The following is a 9944-nucleotide window of genomic DNA, read 5'->3' as shown; positions in this document are numbered from 1 at the left end:
TGCAGCTGACAGTGACAGTTTTCCTCTCGTCTCTGAACAATCTGACTATATAAATGTTGAATTCAAATGTTTATTAATAATAATAATAATATATTAATAAAAGTATTGTTCATGTTTTCTCATTTTTATCTGTAACCCTTTTCTCTGTGACCAGAGAATTCACAGATTTGCGCCGACATTATTTGGCTTGCTGCGCTCTTAACCAGTTTGTCCAGTCTGGATACTTCACACACCAACGCACGGCGCAGAAATTATTTTCCAGACTGGTAAAAATAATGTGGAAGAGGTGTAGCTGCATGCAGGGACACATATCAAGAATATATAATATCAAAAGAAAAAAATGTGCTTTATATAGCCAGTATTTAGGAGCAAACTAGTGACTAGACAAATATGTGACATATAACTGTGCTGTTCATGTCAGTGTTGGGAAGATTACTTTGGAAATGTAGTTGGTTACAATTACAAGTTACCCTGTTGAAAATGTAATAGTAGTGTAACTATTTCAATTACTTTCTCAAAGTAATGTAACTAATTACATTTGATGACATTTTGATTACTTTTCCTAATTTTGAATGAAATCTCTCAACTGTTAACCATTTTCACATTTTAAGACCTACAGTGTGATAAACCTTTCAGCAGTACTTAAGACTATATAAAAACAACATAATAAAAGACTCTTTTTTTAACCATATGTTATGAGTCTGATATTAGGTCTGTACTGTGAAGGAGGCTCACTTCTTCACTTAATGGAGCGACAATGGGCTGATTTCAGCCAAGAGGAGCAGGTTGTTTTAATGGAGAGAGTATGAGCGATACAAAAAAGCCTGATCACAGCCTGAAGCAACAGTGTTGCTGCAAATATGACAAGAGGCTGATTTTAATTTCTGACAGATCTACATTGAGCTGCTTTTAAATATGAACCTTTAGAGCAACAACAACTGTTGTTTTAAACTGTGTTTTATATTGTTTTATATATTTCACTGATCACAATTATAAAATGCCAGTGTGGGTTTTATTGAAAGGGAGGCTGGGTGTGTGTATGAAAATAGGTTATGGTGTTTTTTTAGGTGATGTAGCGACCCGTAATTGTATTATTATTATTATTATTATTATTATTTTGCAGGATGTTGGGCGGTGGAAGGAATACTTCGAGGATCTCCTCAATCCCACTGACACGCCTTCCCTAGAGGAAGCAGAGGCTGGGGACTCAGGGGTCGACTCATTCATTACCCAAGCTGAAGTCACTGAGGTAGTTAGGAAGCTGCCCAGTGGCAAGGCACCGGGAGTGGATGAGATCCGACCTGAGTACCTTAAGTCTCTGGATACTGTAGGGCTGTCCTGGTTGACACGTCTCTGCAGCATTGCGTGGCGGTTAGGGACAGTGCCTCTGGAATGGCAGACCGGGGTAGTGGTCCCTCTTTTTAAAAAGGGGGATCGGTGTGTTACAACTATCGGGGGATCACACTCCTCAGCCTCCCGGGGAAAGTCTATTCCAGGGTACTGGAGAGAAGAGTTCGGCCGATAGTCGAACCTCGGATACAAGAGGAACAATGTGGTTTTCGTCCTGGCCGTGGAACACTGGACCAGCTCTATACCCTTCGCAGGGTGCTCGAGGGTTCATGGGAGTTTGCTCAACCAGTCCACATGTGTTTTGTGGACTTGGAGAAGGCTTTCGACCGTGTCCCTCGTGGCATTCTGTGGGGGGTGCTCCGGGAGTATGGGGTCGGGGGCCCTTTGTTAAGGGCCGTGCGGTCCCTGTACGACCGGAGCAGGAGCTTGGTTCGCATTGCCGGCAGTAAGTCAGACTTGTTCCCAGTGCATGTCGGACTCCGGCAGGGCTGCCCTTTGTCACCGGTTCTGTTCATTATTTTTATGGACAGAATTTCTAGGCGCAGCCGGGGGCCGGAAGGGGTCCGGTTCGGGAGCGGCTGGATTCCATCTCTGCTCTTTGCAGATAATGTGGTCTTGATGGCTCCTACGAACCAGGAACTCCAGAATGCGCTGGGGTGGTTTGCAGCTGAGTGTGAAGCGGCAGGGATGAGAATCAGCACCTCTAAGTCCGAGGCCATGGTTCTCGACCGGAAAAAGGTGGCTTGCTCCCTCCGGGTCAGTGGAGAGATCCTGCCTCAGGTGGAGGAGTTTAAGTATCTTGGGGTCTTGTTCACGAGTGAGGGAAGGATGGAGCGTGAGATTGACAGGCGGATCGGTGCAGCGGCCGCAGTAATGCGGTCGTTGTATCGGTCCGCTGTGGTGAAGAAGGAGCTGAGCCAAAAGGCAAAGCTCTCGATTTACCGGTCAATCTACGTTCCGACCCTCACCTATGGTCATGAACTTTGGGTTATGACCGAAAGAACAAGATCCCGGATACAAGCGGCAGAAATGAGTTTTCTCCGCAGGGTGGCAGAGTGCTCCCTTAGAGATAGGGTGAGGAGCTCTGTCCTCCGGGAGGAGCTCGGAGTAGAGCCGCTGCTCCTCCACATTGAGAGGAGCCAGCTGAGGTGGCTCGGGCATCTGTATCGGATGCCCCCTGGACGCCTCCCTCGGGAGATGTTCCAGGCATGTCCCACCGGGAGGAGACCCAGAGGAAGACCCAGGACACGCTGGAGTGACTTCGTCGCCCGGCTGGCCTGGGAACGCCTTGGAGTCCCCCTGGAAGAGCTGGAGGAAGTGTCCTGCGAGAGGGAGGTCTGGGCGTCCCTTCTCAGACTGCTGCCCCCGCGACCCGGCCGGTAGAAGTGTGCCAAGTGATTATTCAATAGATGTGTGACATGTCCTCAACACTTTTTGTCATCACCAAATTAACTAAACATTAACCTAATGAAGAATTAAAAAAAAATGTGATCACACAAACAAATGATCCGAATGATGCTGAATATCTACCCCCTATCTGCTGCCGAGGCTGTGTGTGGTTGGCTGAGAGAGAGATTATAGGGTCCCCGCAAATTAATAAGTAAATAAATAAATAAATAAAGCTGATCATCACAATGTAATGGTAGCGGCGGCTGCTTTTTAGTCCCAGTCCGTCCCTGTGTTCATCTGTGTTAATTCAGTCAGGCTGAGTATCCATTACGCGTGCCATTGATCTGACATCAGATGCGACGGGACAATCGATATAGATGTAAATCTATGTGCTGATTCAGATAGTTACAATAAATAGTGGCTGTTGTGAATTCTGAATTGCAGTTAAATGTGTCTGGAACTGTGGGAACTTGCCTGTGAGGTTTGGTGACGTGCGCACTGCCAGCCAAACTATCACTGCGCCGTCTGCGCTTCGACCCGTTAAAGAAAAGCGGGGAATAAAGGACCTTTCTTTAAAAAAGGTTTTAACTCAGTTGAACCTGCTTTCTGAAACAAGAAGTGTGTGTGCCGTGTTTCTGTTATGTTGGAAAACCGCGGCGAGAGTCTGTTACGCTGCATTTTGTTGCTTGGTTATGTTTCCCCCCTTCACAAGAGAGTATTATTGTAACCAGAGAGGCTGTGCATCACCCTGCAGCACTGGAAATAAATTGCTGTGTTCAACGCAGACGGAGTCCCGTAGTTGTAGCGGAACAAGCTAACCCAAAGCGAAGGAGTAAGCGGTCCCTTTACTACGGTTCCGGTAGTGATGGGTAGAGGAGGCCTTGTGAAGCGTTGCAGCACATTACCCAAACTGTATTGATACTGTGTTGTTACTGTGTCACTGTGTTGCTCAATACTGACACCTCCTGGATCTTAAAAGTAATTACCGGCAACCCAATGACAGACTCAACTGACATACTGATTTAATGACCTAGTATAGGCTATACAATAATATAATTTAAGGTATTGTATTTTATATTGTACTATATCATAATTAATGTTTAAATATCTTTGATATCTTTAAGGTCATAAAATGTAAAAATCAAAATGGAAGTGTTGTGAATGCGCGGATGCTTTTGTACTTGCCCTTGCTGGTCTGCATGACTTCATTGTCCAAAGATCTCTTAAAAACAACACATTGGCATTTTAGTACATGATTTTCAAACAAATAATTGCACAAATGATCAGAAAAAGCTGAATAACATGCCTGAAGAGAAGACCGTTGTTGTGAAGAAGGGCCAGGCTGTGGCTCAGTCGCCCAATCACACATTCTGCTTTCAGTCTACTGACTGCTTCACTGCATTTTGTGGAACTACAGAACCCGAGTGATTTGAATGTCGGGTCTAGAAGTGTTGATAGGGTCAACACACTTAATGACTCCAGACTGGAAGCAGCGCTGGGACTCGTCGCCTTATGTGTTCGTGTGTTGCTGCCTGTGTGTGTAAGTTTGAAGCGTTACGCTCAAGTGCATGATACAGCATTTTCATCATTGGGATGACCTTTGACCCTGAAAGTCTCTTCTTTTCAGACAACACCACTTTACTTTATTCGTTATGGCCCACTCATCCATCATGCCCCTTTTGACTCGGGCCAGATTGTCAGCATTGTGACGTTGTGGAAAGTGTTGCTTTCCCAACTAGTGTTGTGTCAGTCATGAGTGATTTGTTCGAAAGAACTAATCATTTGAGTGGACGAAATGACTGGGATCACTTCATGAACTGATTCGTTCCTTTCTTACCCCGGATTTCCACTGGACGCGTTACAGCCGCGGAAACGTCAGCGGCGCGGTTCTGCTTCGTCCTCTGCTCAGCGTCAATCCCCACTGGACGCGTTACAGCAGCGGCACGGTGCCTTGGGAGACATCGGTATTCACGGAAGATTGCGCAATAATCTTGAACGAACGCGAGTTCAGGGGATCGCACTTTAGACTGTGTGTATAAAGGAAACAACAACAAAACTTCTTTCTCCGACGTAGAAGAACTGTTGATCTGGTGTCATAAATGATTTTATGTTTCTCCACTTCAACAATCAGTCTCTCGTCGTACATTATGACTCTCAGAGACGCTCTGATCAATTGACTGTTGACCTGGTAGCACCGGTCACGACGTAATGTTGATGTGAAGTTATGACAGGCTATATGACGGGGGGCGGAAATGTTTTACTTTGAGTCTGTGTCGCACTTCCTGTCTGGTGCGATCTGCTCTGTTGGAATTTACGCGGTTCAGCAGCGGCAACTGCAAAAATAGAACTGCTACCTATCGATAGCACTGCGGCGCGGTGAGCGGCTTCGGGGACACTGCTGAGACTGGTGGAAATGCTCTCATTGATTAGAATGGAAGCGATTTGCAACGGCAACCGCGCCACGGCTGTAACGCGTCCAGTGGAAATCCAGGGTTAGTTCAGTTGAGCTCAGCAGCAAGCGTGGCGGCCGGGATTGGAACTGCAGTATTCTGTGAATCACTCGTGAAGTCGTTCGCCGACGCCGTCACTCACTCGTGAATCTTCGGAAACGACGCCAGCCAACTAAGAAGACACACACACACACACACACACACACACACACACACACACACACACACACACAGACACACATACACTCACAACAGAACACACACACACACACACACCAGATCTCACACACACACATCAGTTCACACACACACACCAGATCTCACACACACACACATACATGTTTACAGGACTTATCAGGACATATGACACAAACGTGACAAATCAGTACATGCCTTTCCCAGTGACCTAGAGCCCTGGGAATCAAAATGCTTCTTATGAATGCTTCCAGGAATGCATTGATCTATTGAGATTTTGGCTAGGGCTATATTTTGGTCAAACCTGATTTTAATGCTACTTATGGGGACATTGTCAGGTTTATGTGACAAATGAGTACCATGACATCAAACACAGTTATTTCAGGTTAACAGATTTTTCTGAATGCTTAAGCGCTAATCGTGATTCTTGTAGCACAATTTCTAAAACTATTAATACGTACAGCAAAACCACTCACTGAGTTTGCAAAACTAAAAGCACAAACACTGCTTTGAACTCAGTTTGCAATTTTGTAACACACACTTTGCAAAACTGTAGGCACAATTCACGTAACAACACCTTTTTTGCAGAACTTTAAACACAACTCACTGCTTACACTCAATTACCAAATTGACACTCCTAGCAAAATTATACACATGTATGGCTATCATTAACACTATTTTGCCAACTGTCTGGCACACTTTCACATGTGAAAACTGTTTTAGATAATTAGTTCACTTTGCAATAGCACTATAAATAAGCCACAGGTAAGCTGTCTGTGTGGAGTACAATGGAAGGAGCAGTAAGAGTGAGAAGAGTGAGAATCAGAGGAGACCGAGGAGGCCGAGGGAGAGGACGTGGAGGTGAAGTGGCGAGAGGTTTAGAGGAAGTTAGAGGAAGAGGACAAGGAGGAGCAAGAAGAGGACGAGGAGGGGAAAGAGGAAGGGTAAGAAGAGTAAGAAATAGAATATCTGATAACATCAGAGCTACAATAGTGGACCATGTCATCAACCATGGGATGACCCTGAGGGAAGCTGGCCAACGGGTTCAGCCTAATTTCGTCCAGATGTTGGGGGCAGAGGAAGAATGTTCACTCCAGAGCAAGTGACCCATATAGTGAATATGATGATTGCCAATAACGCAATAAGACTACGCGAAATGCAGCAGCGCATAATTGATAATGACACCATCTTCCAAAGTATACACAGTGTGAGCCTTTCTGCACGAAGTCGTGTACTTGCACGCCACAGAATAAGAATTAAGCAAATTTATAAAGTTCCTTTCGAGAGAAACACTGAACGTGTAAAGCAACTGCGATATGACTATGTGCAGGTAAGCTATAGTGTCATTGGAACTAGAAGCAGGTGCCATGGGACATGAGCTGTTTTTTGTAGATGAGGCCGGTTTTAACCTCAATAAAACAAGGAGACGTGGCAGGAACATTATTGGACACTGTGGTCATCATCAATGTCCCAAGACAACGTGGTGGTAACATAACCATGTGTGCAGCTATAAGCCAAAATGGTGTTGTTCACCATCATGCAACCATAGGCCCATATAACACTGCACACATTATTGCATTCCTGGACACCTTACATGACATGTTCACTGTTCAGAGACCAGAGCATACCCAATGTTTCCATAGGGCTGCTTTGGTCCGCAACTGGTTTACAGACCACCCACCCTTCATGGCACTCAACCTCCCTCCATACTCTCCATTCTTGAATCCCATTGAAGAGTTCTTCTTTGCCTGGTGCTGGAAAGTGTATGACCGTCATCCATATCAACAGGTAGCTCTTTTACAGGCAATGGAGGAAGCATGTGGGGATATTGACTAGGCCTCATGTCAGGCCTGGATATAGTTTCCCCGGTGCCTTGGACTGGAGGATATCGCATGCGTTCGCATGGGTTCGGCCACAAATTTTGTTGCCGAACCCAGAGAGAAGACCTGATGTAGGCTGGTTGTCTTTTTTTTTTGTGAAATTACTATTTTGTGTTCTGACTTTGTCTTGGTTTTGATGAGTGTGGTAAACACCAATACTTCAAGTTTGGATCCTTGTTTGTTTACAGAACTATGACAAAAGTATGACCTCAAATTGACATCTGTGCACAGAGAAAGCAAAAGCCAGATGTGTTTTGTATTCATACAATCAGTGTGTAGTTGGCACACTGTGTGCTTAGTAGATGATGGCTTGTGTTTACTGTTTGATACGAAAACACCATTTTTACAAAGGTGTGAAGAGTTAATCTAGCTGTGTTCGCTTTTGCAAGAGAACTACAATGTTTTGATAATTTGGTGAAAGGTTTTCTTATTTGTGTGTAGAGTTTTGCAAAAATCGCCAATAGTTACAAAAAATGCGTTTAAAAAATCAGAAAAAACTGTAAGTGAATTGTGAAACCCATAGATACACACATTTTTCAAGTTTTTGTGACTTATAAAGACCAAGTATAGATGGAGTCAGTATTGCAACTTTGCTTTTGTTACAGAAGTCTGAAATATCTAAAAAATAATCATACACGTACAATATCATGCTCACTAATGAGGTAACCGGGTAAGAAATATCACACGTTCATACAACAAAAGTGAGCAAATCTGATCAGCCTAACTTTTATAATTTATTATTGTGTTGGATTGGATTTATGAAGCAGTAAATGTTCAAGTGAAAAAAAGACATGGGAATACTTTCTGCCTTTCTTTCCTTTTAATGTTTGAAAATGTAAACAAGGCCCAGAATAGGCTATGAGCAACATACAAAATGCGCCTCCTTTCCTCTACTGCAGGTCATGCAGGGGATTCCTTTAGAAAAAAAAACATTCAAAAAGTTGTGAACAAAATGCTGAAGATTTTATGGCCCAAATAGCACTTCCTTCAAGTACTATCTCTCTGAAAACATAGTAAGAACCAATCACTCTATTAATTTTTTTTTAAAGAAATGATGACTGGTTCTGTGAATAAAACCCAGAAGAGTGGGGAACAAAAAAACAACAACACCCCCCCCCCCAAACACTTTCACAGTCTTTTACAAAATAATCATCTTTTCATCTTCCTTTTTAATGCTATGATTCGGTTATGAATGTAGTATTTGATAGCAGACCAATCTCTGTTTTTCAGAGCTTCCGACTCTGCCTGAAGACAGGCATCACAGTCCCTTTTACCTGGTACTTTGCAGCTTGTAATGAAATTAATCATGTGTCGTTCAACAGCCTTAACTTCATCACCTGTCCACTTGCTTCTCACCTTCTCAGCTGTCAAAAATGAAAACACATTATAAATTGCTTAACAATGGTTAACGGCTGCCAACCTTTTAAAAAAAAAATTCAATGTGACCACTGTGCAAATGCTATTTTACCCTGCTTTTTGTTGGAGTTCCTTTAAGGAAATGTGGGCTGTGTCTTGCTGTTGATTTGGAAAAATGTATTCAACACAGGTATATTTATTTATATTTATATTTACCAGTGACTCACCGAGGTGAAGAATTTCTCTTTCACTCCTTACTACCAAGGCAATCTCATCCTGGTTCATTTCACAGGCAATCTTCCAAACAGCTTCATGAACTTCATGAGGCTTTGGTAAGTCAAGTTGGATCCTCTTACGCCCAGTGGGAAACTCTTCAACTGACCTCTGAGGGCACCTTCTTACGTGTCTCCAAAGGCAATCTTTTGCATAAAGTCCTTGACAATATTTGCAATGACTGAAATGATTAGATCGTTTTGCTGATGAAGGTCTTTGACAAGGAACCCATTCTCCAGCACCATCACTTGCCACAGTGCCATTATGGTCAAAGTTTCCTCTCTTCTTAAGGCACCTAAACAACTCTCTTCTTTTGCAAGACCTTTTATCAAAACTGAGAGCCTTTGCAACATCAGGCTGATTACTGTGAACAGATTCAAGGTGTCTTGCCAATTTAGAAATGGCCTTTTTACAATAAACACAATATTGCTTCTTGTTGTACTTGCTTTGTTGTCCACATTTTTGCAATGGTGAGACTTTTATATGGCTGTTATTGTTTGGAATCTTCTCAGATGAAGAAGCACTGCACCTTGTTACTGACGAACTATGACTGTTGCTTATCACTGATGAACTAAAACTTCTAGGCTTCTCTGAACTGGCAATCTCTCCACTGTGTGTTGAATCTATACCCGTACACGTGTCCTTGTAGACTTTTTCCAGATGATTTTCTGAGATTCTTAGTTCACTACTGCAAAGACTTGTGTCTGAGGAACTGCCAGATGCGTCTGGAATATAGTCGATATCATCATAATCCGAATGATCTGAGGAATCATGATCCGATATCTGAGTGAAAATTGGAGAACAAAATTAGTAAATAAAGAGCAAATAACTTGGCTTTTGAAAGTGATGAGCCATTAAAAACAAAACAATTAAAATAAATATGTTTTATGTAATTTGTGTTTCAATATCTGTGTCACATTTATTGGTAGCTGGTAACGACAGCTTAATGAGTTGCCAACATGAAGTCTGTCATCATCGACTGAGGGAAGTTCAACCTTAAAAACCATGATTAACAATATACAGTGATCAAAATTAATTGAATAGGACAGCA

Source organism: Microchirus variegatus (assembly GCF_963457635.1).
Source record: "Microchirus variegatus genome assembly, chromosome: 16".
Classification (NCBI taxonomy): Eukaryota; Metazoa; Chordata; class Actinopteri; order Pleuronectiformes; family Soleidae; genus Microchirus; species Microchirus variegatus.
This window is presented reverse-complemented; position numbering follows the sequence as displayed.